This window comes from Spinacia oleracea, chromosome 3 (assembly GCF_020520425.1).
Source record: "Spinacia oleracea cultivar Varoflay chromosome 3, BTI_SOV_V1, whole genome shotgun sequence".
Lineage (NCBI taxonomy): Eukaryota > Viridiplantae > Streptophyta > Magnoliopsida > Caryophyllales > Amaranthaceae > Spinacia > Spinacia oleracea.
Genome location: NC_079489.1, coordinates 84,281,465 through 84,302,093, shown reverse-complemented (window position 1 = coordinate 84,302,093; position 20,629 = coordinate 84,281,465).

The window sequence follows — 20,629 nt, the reverse complement described above, 5'->3', positions numbered from 1 at the left end:
ACAACACCTTAGGTACCTGGGACTCGACACTTTCAAAAGGGTTTATGATGTGGGAATAAAAATCGAGGACGACCTCGCCAAAACCATACAGAGCAAACCTGCATATAAGACCAACACCTATAATCGGGGTAACACACCCCAAGCCCAAGAAGTCCATGCTGTAGAAGAGGCTCCCGCCAGAAGATACCCTGTAAGATGGGTCCGAGACCGAAAGTTTGCCCCACTCGGGTCAACTTTGGTACAAGCCTTTGAAAGACTAACCAATCAAGGAAAGTTGAGACCTATAGGCCCCACCCGTGACCCTCCTGTCAAAAACAAATATTGGGTCGAAGGTACTTACTGCAAATTCCATCAAGGAAATGGGCATGACACTGAAAACTGCTGGCATCTAAAACATACGATCCAGGACATGATAGAGGATGAAGTAATACCTCTCCCTAACGTTGGAAAACCCAACAACAACAAGAGCCCACTCGGCTCTTGTCACATCTCTCTCGACCAACCAGAGAATTTCGACCCCACGGTGTATATTACACCTCAAGGTGCACCACTCGCTTTGGTACCTATGGATCGAATCAAGGGGGAAGTGTGCGGTGTGTGGAACGATGATGCTGAAGATATTTACCTATCTCAAGTCTCGGGCCAGGACCTCTTCACTGAAACTTGGCCCGGGTATGCTCTCATTGACACCACCCCTCAGGAGCCCGAGGTCGACAACCTCACCCGATCCGGAAGGATATACCAACCGGATATTCACCCACCTCCTACGGACGACATCCCGGTTAGGCAAACTCCTGAGAACGGGCGGCACGCCACCGTCGCGGAAGTCATTGAAAATCCTCTCCTGAAACAACTGAAAAGAACCAAGGCTGAGATTACCATCTGGTATCTTATGTGTACTTCAAAGGAACATCGCGAAAAGCTTATTCGCTCACTTGACCTCATCTCAGTACCCACAGATATCACACCTGACTCATTGGTTAGCCATGTCACGAGAGATGCCGGGGAAAAGGCCATAGTTTTCACTGATAAAGACTTACCAAAAGAGGGGGGTGCTCACAATAAAGCCCTTTACTTAGTGGTTGGATGCAAAGGACAAAACATCCCCCTAGCGCTCGTAGATAATGGTTCGGCGGTTAATGTCTGCCCATTGCGAACCGCCCATTGCTTGGGGCTAGGAAGCGATGACTTCCAAACCTCCTCACAAGGGGTACGAGCTTATGATAACTCCCGAAGGCCTGTGTTGGGAAAAATCAACCTTACCATACAAACTGGGCCTGTGGCACGCACCACGGAGTTTCAAATGATCGACATCAAGCCCACTTTCAACCTCCTCTTGGGGCGACCTTGGCTCCATGACTTAGAAGGTGTGGCTTCAACCTTGCACCAAATGGTTAAACTTAACCATAACGGGGTAATACTAGAAATCCGCGCCCCTCCTCTCGACGTCAGTTGTACTATGGTTGGAACGGCCGAAACTACAGATGACCTTTATGGGTTTCAAATGGAAGAAGCAATCCAGTTCATCGAAGATTATGATCCAGCATTCCTAGACCCCCATGCATCCCGAGTCATCCCTAGAATGTTGTTGGCTCAAGGTTATTTCCCATGAACCCCATTGGGCATAAGGAAGAAGGAATGCACATTCCATCCTTTTCCCGACAAATCTACTCCCTTTGGCTTAGGTTATGAACCAACGGAGGAAGATATTGCTGACCGCCTATCTAGGCTACGCCTTAACAAAGCTAAACAAACCACCCTCCTTCCCCCATATCAAAGGACCCTTAACGGGATGTTTGTTCGGGAAGGAGAAGAACACCCATGCTGTGATTTCCCTGAACCCTTCGTTCAGGATGGCTTGCTAAAACCCGGATTTGAAATTTTCCATGAATGCCACACCTTGGATGAGGCACCCCACCTCACCAAGACTAAAACAGCTGAAATATTGGACAACCAGGCTCTATGGACATTGTTTAACGAATCGAGGCCTATGGAGAACGAGACTGTGATGACTACCCTAGCTTTACAAGATGAAGGTTTCGATCCAACCCGGTTAATTTCTCCTGCATCAACACTAGAAGAGGTCGGGAACGGATGGGTGAAGACATATCAGTGGGTCAACGCAAAAGGAATAGGATTCAAGATGAGTACCGGTGAAGGACCGAAGTTTTATGAGACTAAACCCCAGGCTTAAGCCATATAGAGCACCATTAGTAGTTCTTTAGATTGATAAGAAAAAATAATAGAGACTTTAGATGGTCCTAAGGCCCTTTAGAATATGGGTCAGTTTTATTTCAGTGTGTTTTCCTTACTTTCCAAATCAATAAAGGCGTAATATTTCTCCTAAAAATTTTATTCTAACACTAAATAAACACCAGACGTACTTGCAAAATAAAAAAATAAAAATAAAGAAGCGGCCCACTATAGGCCCAACATACAAAGCCCACTCGGTTTTGAAATAATGCCATGTGAATTAGTTCCCGAAACCCACAAAATAAACCACACTATCCCATCCTCAAAAAGCCAACCATCATAAGAGCCAATCCATGCAACCCAAAATCAAAAAGAAATCAAAAATTTAAAACAAATGCAAATGTTACCAAAAAAATAAATTCATAAAACATAGAATCCACCAACAGCGGTTTCACATAGATTCCATCATACCCTCCACAAAGATCTTCATAAGTTCCGCACCCTAACTCTATTTTCAAAACTGTTTTGAGTCACCAATAGAAAAAATTAATCTGGACAAAAATGCGTTTCACGCTAACAGTCAAAAAAGCCTCCAAATTGGCCTCAAAATTACTTTAACTACGAAGCAAAATATCAAGGCACAAAAAACGAAATAGAAATAAACGCAAGAACATGTGAAGCAAAAACGTCAAAATTGACCGCCCAAGTTATTTTCAGCGCCCAGGGCTGGGCGCCGAAATTTCTGACGCCCTAGCCTGGGCGTTGAAACTCTCTGCCTGCCAAAAGTTTTCCTTTTTTCAAAAAGTGCCCGTCATTTTATCCGCACACAACGGAAAAATAACGAACACTTGGGGGGTACAGTACGTATCCAAATAGGTTTACCAACAAATTGGTCAAATTTTACGCAACCTATGGAAAACGGCAGATGAAAATAATGGCAAATACTTCACTCATTTGACCGATTAAGTAATATGTTTCCACTTCAGGACATATCTACCGAAATCCGGCATACTAGAACTTATTCTAAAGCTAAGAACTACGCGCGACCTGATTCTGACAAGATACGTAGGCAATCCTTACCAAGGATTCGGTCCAAATAATAATAAAAAATTATATTCTTTGTGTAAAAAAGTGTTAGACATATAAACAAAATTGAATGGGAACTAAAAATACGCCTTTATTAAAATATAATAAGAAGGAAAACAAAGTGCTAGGAATAAAAACAAACACAACTGAAATAAATAGAGGGCACCTACACCCTAGCAAAGAACTACACTACTCTAGTTCTTCCGGATCATCAAATAAAGTCTTGAAGAGAGCAATGTTCGCAGGATCCACCCCCATAGTCTTCTGCGCTGCCCCAATATCAATCTCCATAAGAACTGGCTCCTGGACACTAACCTCAAAAGATGCCAAAGCTTTAGAAACATTCTCAGTTATAGCCCGCTCAGCCTCAAGGGCACAAACAGTGGTGGGAGAAGGATTACTATCATCAACTGGACTAGCCACTGTTTCTACAGGCGGCTGAGCCTTCCTAACCCATACATTGTTCCGGCGACGATCTCCGCGAGAGCTTGCATTTCTTTTAACAACAGCAGGCCCCTTCATGTTAGGCATCTTTTTAGGCCCGAAACTGGAACGGGGAAGAACTTCCTTTCGCTTTCGATCAGGACGAGATTTCACAGTCTTAAAACTATAGGTACGAGGTCGGACAGAATCAGGACCCTCATACTTAACACGAATACGAGGTATCAAAAGCTCAGCCGGCTCCCCATTACGAGCTTCGGTCCTCACATCCTTGTCATCGGAACTCATCCACAACTTATAGTTTTCAGAAAGACCCACAAACCCATTTGTAGCTACAGTCCAACGCAGGAGACCATCATAATACCTAGCCCACGCTAAGACCCGTGTTTGTGCAAAGGTCGCTACCTTAGGTGGTACCGTATCAGAAAAGGGGATAGTCTGCCTTAAACCATATTGACGCATGACTCGGTAAGGGAAAATATAAATGGGACAAGATAGCCCCAACAAAGAAATATAAACCGATACATCAGACCCCCCTGTCATAGTAGTCAAACCCCACCATGGTACCACCCACTTAATAGAACAAATGCCATAAGTAAAAAAGGAGGTCCATTCGGCCTCGTCCTGGCCTTGGTGCAAGTATTTTCGGTTACCCAAAGCTATAGGGCGATAATGTTTAGGATCGGCAAGAGCTTCCAAAAGTCTAAGCCGTTCCGCAAGCCAAATCTGCAAAAACAGGTACGATCGAATCAAAAGAATGAAAAGAAAGAAAAAAAGGTTCCTGGGGCGCAGTTTCCACGCCCAGGACCAGGCGCCGAATATTCCAGCGCCCAGCCCTGGGCGCTGAAACTCAGCCCCAGGCGAAAAGAAATATATAAAAGTGGCGTATGTGTGCGCAAAGAAAAAATAGATTACCTGCAGTAATAGGGGGCTTCCCTTAAACATTTCGGATTTGGCATCCTTCTTCAGCTCATCCGCACTCAGCAAAGTCTCAGCAACAACCAACGGCATAATAGAATAGCAACTTTCCATCTGGCTAATCAAGGGGATCAGCCTTATGTCACCGAACTCACCATTATTATTCGACAGCAAATAATGATTCAACAAGCAAAATACAATGGCTCGAATGTTCAATTTTTGTTCGGTCATATTCTTACTAGGCCTAAAATGATGTTTTACGAGTTTTGCCAAGTTAACCTTATCGTCTACAACAAGTTCAGCAAACATGTTATCATCTAGCCCTAGGAAAGCCCTTATGGTTGTTTTACCCTCTTCAATAGTGCCAGGGGTAACAGGAGTAGCATTAGTAGGATAACCAAGGATCGCAGCAAATTCATCAGGCAAAGGACATATTTCATTGCCCCGAAAGGAAAAAACATGATGATCGGAGTCCCAAAAGTTTAGGCCAGCATGCAGAAAATTATAATCAATATTAATTTGTTGTAAGCCTAAAAGTGCCTCTAAGTGGTATTCTTTTAACAAAGCTTTTTCTGTGGGAGTAAGGGCTCGTAACCAACGCCTAACAGTCCGTTGGAGTGAGAAAGTAGGGATCGACATGGCAAAAGCAGTAAATAATTAGAGCACAGCAAAAAAAGAGAGAAAGAATTTGAGAGTGGTGGAAAATAAGGACATACCTAGCCCCTATATATAGCTGAACGCACCCAATAAACATCCTGATCCCATTCGGAAACGTGTTTAGAAATCCGAAAATCAAATATTACCAGGAAAGAACTTTCAGCGCCCACCTCTGGGCGGCGATATTTTTAACGCCTGAGCTTGGGCGCTGAAAATGCAGCCCAAGGCCCAGATTTCACAAAAACACGGAATAGGAAAGAACCTAAGACCGTGTTGCTAAAACACGAGGCCCTATTACAAGTAAGATCAAGCCCAAAGCACCTTTAGCTCCCCAAATAAGCAAAAAATAATAATAACATTGAAACTTGGTCGAAACTTAGACTCATCCCAGAAAACGCTCATGTACACTTTTCAAAAAAAGCAAGTTAAATATCATGGTCATTCTTCGAAACACCAAAAATATGTGTCGTCAAGTCATTGGTTTTCAAAATAGAAAATGTCTGTCTGTCAAAGGGATAATCCGGGCCAAGCCAAAACCGGATGTCGCCTGAAAGCTAAAGTCGCACTCCACGGCTTCAATGAAATAGCACACTACTATAGGAGGTCGCTCGCACATACGAGCGTGACCCCGAACATGATTACAAGACGTGAAAAACAACCGACGAGCCCCAACACTTGGGGGCTCGCGAAAAGTGGACTCCAACAAAGAGCGCGCAATCAAAATCACATTCCCAGACTGTGCCACGCACCATATCATGTTTGGATATCTCAAAAAAATATATTGTTAAATATACACAGTGTGGACCCACTTATAGGACACATCTAATCAGGAAATATTACGACCCACCAATAGGTTGTAATCACCAAAAGCTCTTCTACATAGGCAAAATAAGAAATTCAAAATGGGCTCGCCCACCCTCAGCGGGCGGGGTCTGCGTTACTAGCCGCGCAGGTCCTCAATTTTTCAAAGAATAAAGTCTTCAAATTTAAAATAGGCTCGCCATCTTCAGCCGGCGGGGTCTACGGCGCAAACCACGTAGGTCCTTTTTTTCAAAAAAAAAAACAAAAATTTCAAACAGATTCGTCCACTTCTATCGGACGGGGGGTCCACCCTCAGCGGACAGGCTCGCCATCTTCAGCCGGCGGGGTCTACGTCACAAACCGCGTAGGTCCTTATTTTCAAAACAGATTCGTCCACTTCTATCGGACGGGGGGTCCACCCTCAGCGGACAGGCTCGCCATCTTCAGCCGGCGGGGTCTACGTCACAAACCGCGTAGGTCCTTATTTTCAAAACAGATTCGTCCACTTCTATCGGACGGGGGGTCCACCCTCAGCGGACAGGCTCGCCCACCTTCAGCGGGCGGGGTCTGCGTCACTAACAGCGCAGGTCCTTAGTCGCTGCAGCGATAACTTTTATTGGTTTTCCCTTTTTCCAAAAATTAAAGGATTGGTTTGTTGGATTTTCCTTCGTTTTACGTCCTATAAAAACAAGGGGGTTTTTGTCGTTTAGCTAGCCCTGAAAATGAGAATCTTTAAAAACGTTTTACCTCGTGATTGGGCTTGGCCAGGCCCAATTACACTTTACAGCTTTAATTTCGAAAACATCTGTAGTTACTCCCAATGACAAAGTGAGGGAGTTTCTACGCATCTTTAGATCCTTCCAATGACAAAGTGAGGAAGTTTCTATACTATCAGTTGACAAATCCCAATGACACGTGAGGGATATGCCGACACTTCAAGTGATGACCCTTAAGTCAAATGTTATCACTCGGGGGCTCGTGAGACCCTTCGCAAAACAGGTCACATACACCATGGCTTGTGTGACGCACTCCGTCTAATACTTTGATCATCGTCTTACTCCAAGACTCAGTCAAAGTGGGGGCTAACTGTAGACACCTACTTTTGTCCCCATACCCGCAAGGGAAAGGTTCGATGATGAAAGCATAAAAACTCCACTTGACAACGCATCTCCTATAAAATAAACGAATCTCGATTCCCTATTTCATTTCACCCGAAACCTGCTATTTATGGAAACTTGCTAAAAATAGTAATTGCCGTAAAAGGTAGCTTCTAAAAGTGGCAAATCATAAAAGATAGAAACCTGTCAGAATTAGGTGTTGCATTCCAACATAAATCCTAAATGAGATAGAAAACTGCGAGAATCCTATTCCCAATAGAATTCGGAAATAAGAGTTACGTATTAATTAAAATCCTAACGAGCCTAGAGTTCGTAACGGGCCCAGACGCATTCCGTCACAAATTGATACGCGCTAAAAGACTCAAATTAATCTCAAACTCTACGGATTTTAGAATCCGAATCTGACTAAACAAAAACTGCCCAGACCCTATTTTCAACGCCTGGCTTTGGGCGCCGAAATCTTCGGCGCCCAGGCCTGGGCGCTGAAAATACCTGGGAACGTTTCTTTTCCTAATTCTTTGCGGATTAGAACTCTGCAATTCTATCTTTCCACGAACTCTTCCCTATAACTAGGCCCCTAGTTTCGACGTGAAACACACAACAACACATAATATACTCTGAGTATTGACTCTAAACCCCTTAGCCTAAGCCTCTCGCTGGGAAACTGTTCACGCGTTCTGTCGCAATCGATCCATAAATCGAACAGAACGTATCCTGTCCCATAATCGAGATTCGTTAAATAAAAAGGAGAAATAGCAAAGTCAAAGTGGTTAGTTTTCTGAGAACCGTGACGCACCTCTCAAGGATGCGTCGTAATGTGTCCCTTTTCGATGATTTAACCGCTTTCCTCGCCCTTTTTATGAACTGTTAAACTAACCTAATATGATTGTTCTATCACGCCTAATAAATATAATATTTTTGGGAAATCGGATTATCATGCTAGGTCCCTTAATGCTATTTAAATCAGATAATCACGATCGAATTAATATTATATGTTGCATATTGCTAAAATCAATTCAGATTAGTTTAATAGTTAACGCATGTCCCTTCAATTATTTATGCTGAGCTAGTAAGGATATCCTGCCACTGGAGTTATCGACGAGCGAATTACTCCTCTCGGTAGTTACAGTCCCCCGAACCCTCACTCTACCTTGCGGGCGTATATTGAGAGATCCCCACACCAGGGATCACAAGGGAACCTACGGCCGTCGTGGTCAAACATAATTGCACTCCCTTTATGTCACGATAACCGGGTTTTGTCAGTTTTTCTCATTGTTGTTAAAAACTGAATGGCGACTCCTATATTACTAGTCAATTGGGTGTATACTCACAGGAAATCCAATTACACTTGATTGAATAAAAATAATCGTCACACCCACGAGGGACAAGGTCACGCATTTAGCCTCGCGCTTTTTCGACCCCCTCACATGATGATTTTCTATTTTAGATATGATTATCATTCTAAACAGCAACGAAAGACTAGATCATACTAGAAACATATTCAAAGATCTTTTCATCTTACATCGAAAGGCTTTCGATAGAAAAGATGCTAAGGATAGCAAAGTATGATAAACTAAACCTCTGCATTGAATGAGACACAACATTCATATGCAGATATGGAATCAAGTTTGAGTTCCATGAATGTTTTAAGTATTAGGTGAAAGGCCTATATCTGTAAAACATTTAATGCTTGATTTCGGGTTAGAGGCCCACAAATTGGTAAGCATTTGGTTTAAACATTTATCATTTATGAAATTATATTTCATAGTTCATTTAATCTTGGTTTAGTATTAAATGATAAGTCCATGTGATTCAAATCATTCAAATGGGATGTCAAGATGGATTCTTTGACAAAGAAACACCCATAAGTGAACTTGAATATTGAAGTCACAAAGGATCCCTAATCCAGGTCATTTGAAGGTGGACGACCAATGACTAATGAAGATTAGATTGCAAGTAGATTACTTAGTTCTGTTTCTTGAACTAGAGTGACTGGATGTCAGAATCTTTTGCATAGATACTTATTGGATCTTGTATCGGTCTGACCATGAGAACGCTTAAAGAGATTAAAGTCATGTCATAGGTAGTTCTCATTAATGGTGATTAGAAACCGTTTCTCAGAACATGAGCGATTATGTCTGCTCGTTTGAGAATTAGTTCGCTTTGATACTAGCTAAACGTAGCACCGTAAAAGGAGGCTATAAAAGCAGTTATTGGGCGTACTATGAATCAAAGTGAGTGTTCATAGATTGCAAGAATGGATTGTCCTCCTATCTTTGATAGGATATGGTGTTGTTGTGTAACAAGGCCTCTCGGAGAGTTAGATACTGTAAAATGCATGGCCGTGCTCAGAATGGTTAGGCAAAAGTTTGACAGTTGAACTTTATAATCCGAGAAACACTTCTGGACCTAATAAGGATGGCTTGGATCTTACCTTATGTTCAGTAAGTAACACTAAGTGACAAAGGAATGTGGATGCACACTTGTCTGAATGACAAGTGGGAGATTGAAGGAAATATGTCCTTCACCCAAGGTGCATTAAGTCTAATACCAAGGTTCAGATTAATTGCGAACAATTAATTCAGTGAGATCAAGTGATCGGAACAGCTAGATGGAGCAATGCTTCCGATCAGTGAGTTCTAATGGATATTGAACTCACAACTTACACTTGACTGAACCTACAAGGTCCCACCAATGACACGTAACAGATCACCGGATTAAATGAATCGGAAATTCATTTAATATCTTTTCGGGAATTAGTTGGAAACGTATTATACGATACGATCTTTGTCGGAATCGTATATCGTATCGCGAATATTTGTAAGCTGGGCGACACGAATAAATCGTATCGTACGACGGTGATTCGTCGTATACGAAACGATAAATAATATATCGGAAATATATTAAATCGCAAATACGAAGGGCATCGGAGTTGCCGGCCCGTCGAGCCAAGCACGTAAGCGTGCAAGGCCCAATGAGCCAGAAAGCTCGCGAGCCAAGGCAAGCCCATTGGGCGCTAGCACGCAGCAGCATGTTAGGTTATGATACATATGACAATTCATAAATCATGCGGAAAAACCATAAAGCCAGGAAAGCATATTATATTCACATAATCATTTAGCATAGAATTGATGCATACATGTTGTAGCGTGCCTTCCCTAGCTGCGCCCGAACCGAACAAGAACAAGTCTTTAGGACTCCAAATGTCGTCCCTCCGTAGATAGTCCACAGTACGTCCGGATCCGCCTCAAGTTAGACCAACTAGAATCTCCCTTAAGGTTACTAGGAATTTCGGCTAGTGTTTGCAAGTGTATGGTTAATTTTATTTCAAAAACTTACCCTTTGAATACTTCAAAAATCATCTCTGCAAATAATGACCCTAGGCCCTTATTTATAGAGGTATGGAAAAGGAACTGGAATCTTATTAGGATACTAATTAGTTAAACTAGAATCCTAGTAGAACTCTAATTAATTAATTTTATCCTTTTAGGATTAGGTATTTAATCATCAAACAAATCCTACACAATTTAGGTTTCGTATGTGAACACAAACTCTACACGAGCATGACCCACGAGCGTGCAGGCCATGCCCGCGCACAGCCCACACGGCCGCTTGGCCCACGTGAGCCGCAAGCCCACGCGAGCAGCAGCACAGCTCGCAGCCCATCGCTGCGCGCGCTGCGCGCGCTGCCATGGCCTGCTGGGCCTGGCCTTGCGCTGGGCCTGGCGTGGCCTTGGCTGTTCGTGTGGCGCGCTTGGCTTGCTGGGCGATGGCCTGGCTTCGTGCTGGGCCCTCGTCCGGCAGGCCTCGTCCGATGCTTATACGTACGATACGCTTCCGATTAAATTCCCGGTTCCGGAATTCATTTCCGATACGAACAATATTTAATATTTCCGATTCCGGAATTAATTTCCGTTTCGAACAAATATTTAATATTTCCGTTTCCGGAATTATTTTCCGATTCCGATAATATTTCCGATTCTGACAATATTTCCGTTTCCGGCAATATTTCCGATTCCGGCAATATTTCCATTTCCGATAATATTTTCCGATACGTACCATGTTTCCGTTTCCGGCAACATCTACGACTTGGATAATATTTATATTTCCGATACGATCCATATTTCCGTTTCCGGTAATATCATCGTTTCCGGAGTATTCATTTCTTGCTTGTGACGATCTCAGCTCCCACTGAAACCAAGATCCGTCGATTCCGAATATCCATAGATAGAGTATTTAATGCCATTAAATACTTGATACGTTTACGTACTATTTGTGTGAACCTACGGGTTCAGTCAAGAGTAAGCTATGGATTAATATCATTAATTCCACTTGAACTGAAGCGGCCTCTAGCTAGGCATTCAGCTCACTTGATCTCACTGAATTATTAACTTGTTTAATTAATACTGAACCGCACTTATTAGACTTAACATAGAATGCATACTTGGACCAAGGGCATTATTTCCTTCAGTCTCCCACTTGTCCTTAGGGGCAAGTGTGCATTTCCTAATTCCTTTGTCGCTCGATGCTTGCTCTTGAACATAAGGTAAGAGTTGTCATCCTTATTATGTCCAGAGGTGTACCTCGATTTCAGAGTTCAACTGATCAAATAAACAGATAATCATAGCCTATGATTCATCCGAGCACGGCCATGCATTTCACAGTTTCTAGCTCTCCCAGTGGCCTTGTACAACTTTTAAGCATCTCATCCCGATTTATGGGAGGACAATCCCAATCTTGTGATCTTGATATTAGACTTCGTTTGATAGGTGATTACCTGAGCGTTGCCTTTATAGCCTCCTTTTACGGTGCCACGGTTGGTCAACGTCAAAGCAACCAGTTCTCAAACAAGTAATCTCAAATCACTCAGGTATTGAGGATTTAGTGTCTAATAATTTTGATGAAATTTACTTATGACATATTTTCATCTCTTACAGTAAAGTTTCATAGGTCTTGTCCGATACTAGTCTTCCCAAAGTAAGTATCTATGCAAATGATTATGACATTGCCATGTCCACATAGTTCAAGAAACAGAACTACTAGTCATCTTGCATTCTAGTCGTCTAACGTTTTCTATGCGTCCAATTTTATAGAAAACTCCGACTAGGGACCATTTTCAACCTTTGACATTCAAGTTCACGTGATAGACATTTCTTAGTCACAGGACTGGTCCTGACAGTCTATCTTGAATATATCGTCAAATTGAAGGGACTCATCATTTAATACTAAACCAAGATTAAATGGAATATGAAAATAGATTTCATATATGATAAATGTTCAACCCCATTGTTTAAGAACCATGGGCCTCAAAACCCATCTTTAAAACAGTTCATGGAATTCAAAGCTATGCTTGATTTCCAGTGCTACAATGTGAGTGTTGCTTCTCACTTGTTGCATAGGTTTAGTTATCATGCTTTGCCAATCTTAATATCCTTTTCATCGAATGTTCTTCGAGATATGATGATAAGATCTTTTGAGTTTGTTTAGTATGTGATCTAGTCTTTCTTACTTCGATAGTGGTTCTACGCATTTTGCAATGAAGAACCATCAAGTCAGCAGACATGTGATCCAGCCAAGTTCAGTGAAGAACTTTTTAATGTAAACAACTCAGTTTTATTGCTTCTTAGGCAATAAGTAATTCTACTTCAACTGTATAGGTTGCTAGTGATGCTTTGGTTTGGATTTACTTATCCAAGCAGTTCACGGATATGTGGAAGACTTTCCAGCTGTATCTTAGAACATAGAAATTAATATTTAATTTCCCACGCAACAACTCATGGTCTCCAATCCATGTTGCCATTTCAAAACACGATGCTCTATAGCTCGTCCTTATCAATGGTTAACTCCAAAGGGTCTTGCTTGATCCTTTGCCAGTGTTTATGTGTGTAGCATCAATATTTAGCATATCTTTATTTCCTTGAATCAAGAACTATTCCTATGTACTCTTTTCAAGTACCATAAGTATTCTTGATCTCAATCTAGTTGATCTTCACTTAGATTAATAGAGATTGGTATATGTTCTCATGCCTAAAGTCATACGATACGTTTTTGGCGATCCTAATATTATATCATACATGATAAATTCTTTTGCAGAATAATTCCCAATTGAATTCTATTCATGTAAGTTTAGCTCATCTAGTTTCAGTAGATACTAAATCCAGCTAAATTCTTTGACATATAATATAGGTTAAGAATCTTACTTAGATCCTTTGATGTTTAACTTAGTAAATGCTTATACATAGTTCAAACATTTTTTACTTAGATTTATTCACATGGGTCGAATATCTCCAATGGAGTCTTTCGTGTTTGATTTAGTAAATTCCATTACTTAATCTAAAACATTAATATAAGATCTTTGTAAATAGATCTTAATACCCAGTATGTTCTAAGTTTCTCCTTGGTCCATCATTGATGAATAATTTCAAATCTAAGTCATTAGCATTTGAATGTTATTTCACAATAGAGAGATATGTGTGTGATACACATAGGACCAATTAAGTTTTATGTACTCCCACTAAACTTCTTATATATCTATAAGAATCATGTACATTTTATGAAACTAAAATACTTATTAGCTTCACTAAAATATAGTTCTAATTCCCAATTGCTTGCTTAAATCTGTACTTAGATTTTATAAACTAGCTTTTCTTTTCAAGCATTTATTTGGATCCACAAATCCTATGACATACCATGTACATAGTTTCTTCCAACATTTGACTGAGGAAGATGTTTTGTCATCCAATTGCCATATGCAATCATTGCTTGAATTATAGACTTAAGCATTACGATTTTGCATGAGGTTTCAACACAATCCACACCGTGAATTTGCTTGTAACCTTTAGCAACTAATCTAGCTTTGTGTGTGAACACACTTTCATGTTTGATGGTTCTTATCCTTAAAACAAACTTGCAACCAATAGGTGTGAAACTATTCTTGCAAATCAAGAAAATTTCAATTTTGTCATCAAAACCTTGAGTATGTTTTATGGCCTCTAACCATTTAAAACATTTGAGTCTATATATGGCCTCTAACCATTTTAGGGAATCTGGGTTTCGTCATAGCTTTCTTACAGGTCACAAACTCATTAATCTACATGATAATAGTTTGACTGCAAGTTGTAGGTTTCTTTACTATCTAATAGAAGAATTGCATAGTTTCAGTGACCTGAACTCCATGTTTCTTCACTATCTAATAGAAGAATCTCATAGTTTCAGTGATTTGAACTCTATGCCTACTTTGGTATAGAACATCAAACAATAGAATATCAATAGCCACTTGAAAGTCCTTTGAATATTCTGTTCTCCTTAAAGCACTTGTAAAGTCTTCTAAGAGATGTCTATTCTTTAAAGCCACTTCTAAAGTCTTTAAAGAATAAGTTCGGATTTTCTGAAGCACTTCGAAAAGCCTCCGGAATGTCCGTTTATGTTTGTTGTTCGCCTCGAAGACTTTCGAGGTCTATTTTCTCCCACTTGTCATTTTGGAAACGAATCTCCAAAAGGACATCATTTCGAGCAAGCACACATTATGTTCTCAAAAAATTCGTGGTAGAAACAATACCCTTGTGTCTCATTTGAATAAATCACAATGAAAAATATATCTATACTTGGGCCTTAGTTTGTTGAATAACAAACACTAAGCTCCCACTGAGTTTAGGAACTCTTTAGATATATTATAAAAAGATATTCTGAAATTACTTTTCAATAGCTTTGACGAATTTGGTTTAGTTTGGTGGTAGTTGAGCATTTTGTTTAGAAATTATAGGAAAAGTCTTTATGATTCATCATTGATCGAATCAAGTACTAATTGACTTCGATCATTCCAACGTAGATATGCCATATCTTATGGAGCTAGATTGTGAAATTACAACACACAATCATTGATGATCATATTTGGTCTCAAGTAATCATCAACATGATCTAACCTAGATCTTTATGATTTCTTGCCAAGTGGATTTTATACTTCTGAATCTTTGAACTAGCCAAACAGATTCAACTTATATCACATTTGAGTAAATAAACCTATATTCACTCAAATCCATGTGAAATAATAAAGTCATAAAATCTTTCTTTAGCTTTGAACTCTACTGTCTAGGCGTTCTAACAATAGTTCATATCTTTTGTTACTTTCAACAAGTAAGACTAGTTGTCTTAAATTGATCTAGAAATCAATCAACTTTCAAAAGTCTATCAAAATAGAGCTTTTGAATGTTAACTTGTTGATATGGTCTAAGCAACAGTGCCAAAGATTAGTGGAACTCAAATCAAGGGGTTGATTTGAACCTAGTAAAGTTTTTATTGTTAAAGAGTTGTTTGTTTTAATCAAGCAAATTGACTCATCCCGTAAATGACCATTTCATTCAAATAAACAAACAAACAAACATTGTTTTTGTTCTTCTGAATGTGAGTCTTTCTGTGTTTGAAGCAGAAATTTAGGTATGCTGATTATGGAACAAAATAGCCATTTAGTTCCAGCCTTGAAAGGACTTAAAACAAACTAGATGACCCTACAACTAATGTAGCATTGCCATGCTTCATTTCCCACTTGTAGGTCATTAGTGTAGCCTAGCTTCCATTGTTTGAGTTGTTACCGAAGTAAGAACCTCAAGCGGTATATGATACCAAGGAAGTTTGATTGCTAGGTCACTTTTCTTTAAACATAAACTTATAGGTAGAAACGGAATCGTAAACTCCTTTCATTTGTTCCTTGTTTTCCTATTTCTTGTACCCTTTCTTATAGTCTTAAGAATTGAATTCTTTAGTGTTGACTTTTATACTTTGTTAGACATGTCCAATGTCACCAACAAGGTTCTTTACCATTTTAATTTATGTTGAATATTTTGTTTCAACTAGATGATCTTACCAGAAGCTTCTAAAGTTCTCTAAGCATCGATCTATTCGAATGTCTAGGGACTAGACTCATTCGAGAATTAAATGGAAAAAAGATTTTAGGTTGTTAACCATTGGTAAAGCTGAGCGTTTAAACTCAATGCTTTATGATCTCAAAACTACATTGTATTTTGAATTCACAAGCACCAATTTGTTTGCCATTCGATTTTGATATTCGAAAACAACCATAAAAGTCATTAAAAGAAACATACATTTAAATTGCTCATTTTCTCTCATTTCCGTGAATCGTTCTTGGATTCATTACCAATCGAGGAAATTTACTGTTACCTTTCTAAAAGGATTTATTGCAGTGCAAGATATTTAATTATAAATAATAATTAAAACATTCATTGAAGCATGCAAAGTCTAAACATTTATCATGAATAATATCTTGAAAATTAAAGCAATCATGCAATTCAAACAAGTTATTAGCATTTTATTCGAATTTATTGTTCCGGCAGGTGTGAATAAAATGATTCCAAGATCCTAAAACCATTGAAGAATTAAGCACAGTTTGTCGACTTAATCCTAAAACATTTTAGGTAAGCAAAGGCCTTTTGCTAATAGTCTAGAAACTATTCTTGGTTGATAGGCACGTCTAAGAACTTATTAGGTAAACCTATCGATTTTGCCACGACATAAAAGGACTCCTTACTTATATCGTTGAGTTTCACCAAAACTAACATGTACTCACAATTATTTGTGTACCTTGCCCCTTTAGGACCAATAAGTAACACCTCGCTGAGCGAAAACTATTACTAGATTGATGTAAAGGATATCCAAGCAAGTGTATATTTTGGCATGGCACCTTTTAACTCAATTTTTAAGTTTGGAACTTAAGGCTCTTACTATGTTGGTTAGATTTTAAGTGAACTAAAATCCTTAATCATGCAACATAATCAAGCCACAATCTCATGCATAATTAAGACATATTTAAAGCAATAAATAACTTAAATCATGCATAAGATAAATGTGATCTAGTATGGCCCGACTTCATCTTGAAGCTTCAACTTCAAAGTCCTTCTCGAAAATCTCCGTGGGAGACACCATTTTCTTCAAATAGGATAAGCTATAATTTAAACTAATTACAACTATTTGATGGTACGCAGACCATATTTGAATTGAAAAACAATTTTGGTACTTTAGACCAATTACATTCAAATTAATGGTACGCATACCATATTTTCTATCCTATTTGGGCCATACTAGTCACTTCATAACCTGCAAAACAGTACATATACAATATATACCATTCACCCATTCATTATCATGAATGGCCCACATAGCTGGTTAGTAAAACACATTATGCATCACATAAACATTTGCAGCAATTAATCAAGGGCACCAATAATCTACAAATTATTCAGTCCTTATTAATTCTAATCAAGTTGTTTTAACCTTAAGGATTTGTAGACCTAATCAAGAGTTTATGACTAAAAAGGGCTCCCACTTAAACCAATAAATTCATATGCTTTACTAATTTTAAACATAAAAATGTATTTCTAGTCTAACCGGAAACATACAAATTTAATTAAAATTTAAAGCTCATATAAATTTATAATTGAATCCATAAATTTAATTTAATTTCAGTCGTATTTAAATTAATTCATGATTTTAATTTTAGTAAAATAATTAGAATAAATAAAATTTATTATAATTACAATATTTAAACTTAAAATCCAAGAAAATAATTTAAATTATTAATTTTAAAATTAATTAAAATTACGTAAACTGAAAATCTCAAATTAAAATTTCAAAACGATCTAATCGCAACGCAACAACCCCACGCAACGCACGCCCATGGGCCACACGCACACAGCCATCGCTGGCCATGTGCACGCAGCCCATGCGCTGCGTCGCATCGCTGCTGCTCCCCATCGCAAGGCATCAATCGAACACGCGAGCCAGTGCTCGCTGCGCGCGCCAGCGCTCGACGCAACAAGCATGCTGCCGCAGCCCATCGCTGGGCGCAGCGCTCGTCGCACGTCGCAACAAGCACGCTGCACACCATCTCTGGGCGCAGCGCTCGTCGCACGTCGCAACAAGCATGCTGCTGACCATCGCTGGGCGCAGCGCTCGTCGCACGTCGCAACAAGCACGCTGCACGCCATCGCTGGGCGCAGCGCTCGTCGCACGCACACATGCGCTTGATGCGCGCTAGGCTCCGTGCGCTTGCGCGAGGCAGTGCGCGCTGTGGCGCAGCACGCTTGCTGCCCACACGCGACTGCTCGCTCCTTGCTCTCGCCCTTGCCCATGCGCCCATTGCTCACAGCCCACGACACAAGGCAGGGCTGCTGCCTTGTGCTCGTGCACCATGCCCTTGCTCGCTGCATTCGTACCGCATGGGCGACGAGCTCCCTTGCTCGTCGTCGCATGCCCGCACTATACAACACCCCTTAAGGGTAACACGTAGCGTCCATTGCTTTGTGCGTGCAAGTTATATGAGCGAATCGCATAAAAATTAAAAATTTATATTCAAAATTAATGACAAATTAATAAATAATATTAATTTCATAATTTTAGGGCGAAAAATCAAAAATTTATTATTTAATTGATTTCCTATTAACATGGATTCAAGTCTAGGTCATAAAAATTTAAAATTTAACATAAATTTACAATTTTTATGGTGGTTTTTAATCATAGGTATCTAATTAAATTATAACTTATTATGAAAATCAAATTAATTCTAAATTATTCCAATTTTCAACAAATTAATCATAATTACAAATTAGATTGCATAATTAACAAGGCTAGGCATTCAAACTTGTTAAACATATACAGTAGGTCAATCAAAAATTCAAGATTTATCAACAAGAATCGCAAATATTTAATTTAACATCTTAAATTTACGAAATTTTGCATTCGAAAAACTAAAACCTCCGAAAAGTCATAGTTAGGCTTCGAATTTGAGAATTCTGGGTTCGGCCGAAAATTTTAGAATGCCTTTTACATGCGGAATTGACACAAAAATCACTCGATTTGGATGAGTAACGAAGAAACTGCCGAAAAACTGCATACGTATAATTAAATAAACGCAATTTGCAATTAATTAACAATTACGAAAATTAATCACCCCTTTTTAATTCTTGCAAATTTGTAATATTTAACCATGTTTATGCAATTTAGATTATGAAAATAATAAGAGGCTCTGATACCACTGTTAGGTTATGATACATATGACAATTCATAAATCATGCGGAAAAACCATAAAGCAAGGAAAGCATATTATATTCACATAATCATTTAGCATAGAATTGATGCATACATGTTGTAGCGTGCCTTCCCTAGCTGCGCCCGAACCGAACAAGAACAATTCTTTAGGACTCCAAATGTCGTCCCTCCGTAGATAGTCCACAGTACGTCCGGATCCGCCTCAAGTTAGACCAACTAGAATCGCCCTTAAGGTTACTAGGAATTTCGGCTAGTGTTTGCAAGTGTATGGTTAATTTTATTTCAAAAACTTACCCTTTGAATACTTCACAAATCGTCTCTGCAAATAATGACCCTAGGCCCTTATTTATAGAGGTATGGAAAAGGAACTGGAATCTTATTAGGATACTAATTAGTTAAACTAGAATCCTAGTAGGACTCTAATTAATTAATTTTATCCTTTTAGGATTAGGAATTTAATCATCAAACAAATCCTACACAATTTAGGTTTCGTATGTGAACACAAACTCTACACGAGCATGACCCACGAGCGTGCAGGCCATGCCCGCGCATAGCCCACACGGCCGCTCGGCCCACGCGAGCCGCAAGCCCACGCGAGCAGCAGCACAGCTCGCAGCCCATCGCTGCGCGCGCTGCGCGCGCTGCCATGGCCTGCTGGGCCTGGCCTTGCGCTGGGCCTGGCGTGGCCTTGGCTGTTCGTGTGGCGCGCTTGGCTTGCTAGGCGATGGCCTGGCTTCGTGCTGGGCCCTCGTCCGGCAGGCCTCGTCCGATGCTTATTCGTACGATACGCTTCCGATTAAATTCCCGGTTCCGGAATTCATTTCCGATACGAACAATATTTAATATTTCCGATTCCGAAATTAATTTCCGTTTCGAACAAATATTTAATATTTCCGTTTCCGGAATTATTTTCCGATTCCGATAATATTTCCGATTCTGACAATATTTCCATTTCCGGCAATATTTCCGATTCCGGCAATATTTCCATTTCCGATAATATTTTCCGATACGTACCATGTTTCCGTTTCCGGCAACATCTACGACTTGGATAATATTTATATTTCCGATACGATCCATATTTCCGTTTCCGGCAATATCATTGTTTCCGGAGTATTCATTTCTTGCTTGTGACGATCTCAGCTCCCACTGAAACCAAGATCCGTCGATTCCGAATATCCATAGATAGAGTATTTAATGCCATTAAATACTTGATCCGTTTACGTACTATTTGTGTGACCCTACGGGTTCCGTCAAGAGTAAGCTGTGGATTAATATCATTAATTCCACTTGAACTGAAGCGGCCTCTAGCTAGGCATTCAGCTCACTTGATCTCACTTAATTATTAATTTGTTTAATTA